Source organism: Piliocolobus tephrosceles, chromosome 21 (genome assembly GCF_002776525.5).
Source record: "Piliocolobus tephrosceles isolate RC106 chromosome 21, ASM277652v3, whole genome shotgun sequence".
In the NCBI taxonomy this organism is placed as follows: Eukaryota; Metazoa; Chordata; class Mammalia; order Primates; family Cercopithecidae; genus Piliocolobus; species Piliocolobus tephrosceles.
Window position 1 is genome coordinate 7,600,976 of NC_045454.1, and position 1,343 is coordinate 7,602,318.

Below are 1,343 nucleotides of genomic sequence, written 5' to 3' on the forward strand. Positions count from 1 at the left end.
TTCCTCCTCTTCTCACTCCTCCTTTACTTTCTCCTGTCTCTTGGGGAAAAGAAATAACACTTAACAAAAACCTACTGTCTGCTTCACACTTTCCACCCATGCGCACCCCCCCACCCCGCCTTTGTTTTTTCTTGTTTGTTTGTTTTAGTTTTTGTTTTTGAGATGGAGTCTCGCTCTGTCGCCCAGGCTGGTGCGATCTTGGCTCACTGCAACCTCTGCCTCCCGGGTTCAGGCGATTCTCCTGTCTCAGCCTCCAGAGTAGCTGGGATTACAGGCGCACGCCACCACGCCCGGCTAATTTTTTGTATTTTAGTAGAGATGGGGTTTCACCGGGTTGCCCAGGCTGGTCTCGAACTCCTGAATTCAAGCAATCGCCCACCTAGGCTTCCCAAGGTGCTGGGATTACAGGCGTGAGCCACCGCGCCCGGCCCCATGCCCCTCTCTTTAGGCTGCCTCTCCTCCTGCTTTTCCTCTGCGAGCATTTCTTCTCCTTTCTCATGTGGTCCTGAAGGGAATGGGCAGCTTTTGAGCACCGACTGTGTGCCAGGCTTTTTATAGGCATAGCTTCCCCTTCTCACCCTCGATTCCTTCTTTCCCTTCCTCTCTCTGCCTTCCTGCTCTCTGTGCTCTCCCCTAGGAAAGGGAAAGGGCACCAATTGAGCGCCGACTGTGTACCAGGCGACTCTCTTTAGACCTTCCTTTCCCCCTGCCCCTTCCACTCCACCGACTCCCTCTCGTTTTCTTCCTTCTCAGCGGTGGAAGCTCCAAGGGGGTTTAGGTGTCCCCTAGGAGTCTCAGCCGCCACAGCCCTAGAAGGGGTGGCCAGCTACACCGCAGGGGACTGCAGGAAAGAAGAGGAGGAAGGAGGATTTGGGCTGCAGTCCAATTTCTCCCTTGGAAAAATATGTGGATGACAGTGGCCACACCCTCCCAGGTCGGGGCAGGGTCGGGGAGGCTGAAGAAGGCCTGGAGGGGCTCTAGGAAGGAACACTCTAGAATGACCCTGAAAAGCAGCCTGTGCCCATGAAGGGGACGCTTCTGCCACCAGTCACCACACTGGATTCAAGCCCGAGCCTCCTTCCTCCACCTCCCTCTTCCCTCCGCAGGCCTCTCTGCCCTGCAGGCACTTGGCATATGGTCTCTGGACACCTCACCACCTGAGAGAGCAGATGAGGAAACTGAGGCTCGGGCGGGAAAGAGGATTTGCCCCTCCCCGTTTCTCCTTCTACCTCTCCTCTGTGACTCTCTTCCTCTGTCTCGCTCACCCTCTCCTCTCTCCCATTCTCTAAATCTCTCCCCTCACCCCTGCCCCCACTCTGTTCCTGTCTCTGCATGCCCCCAAC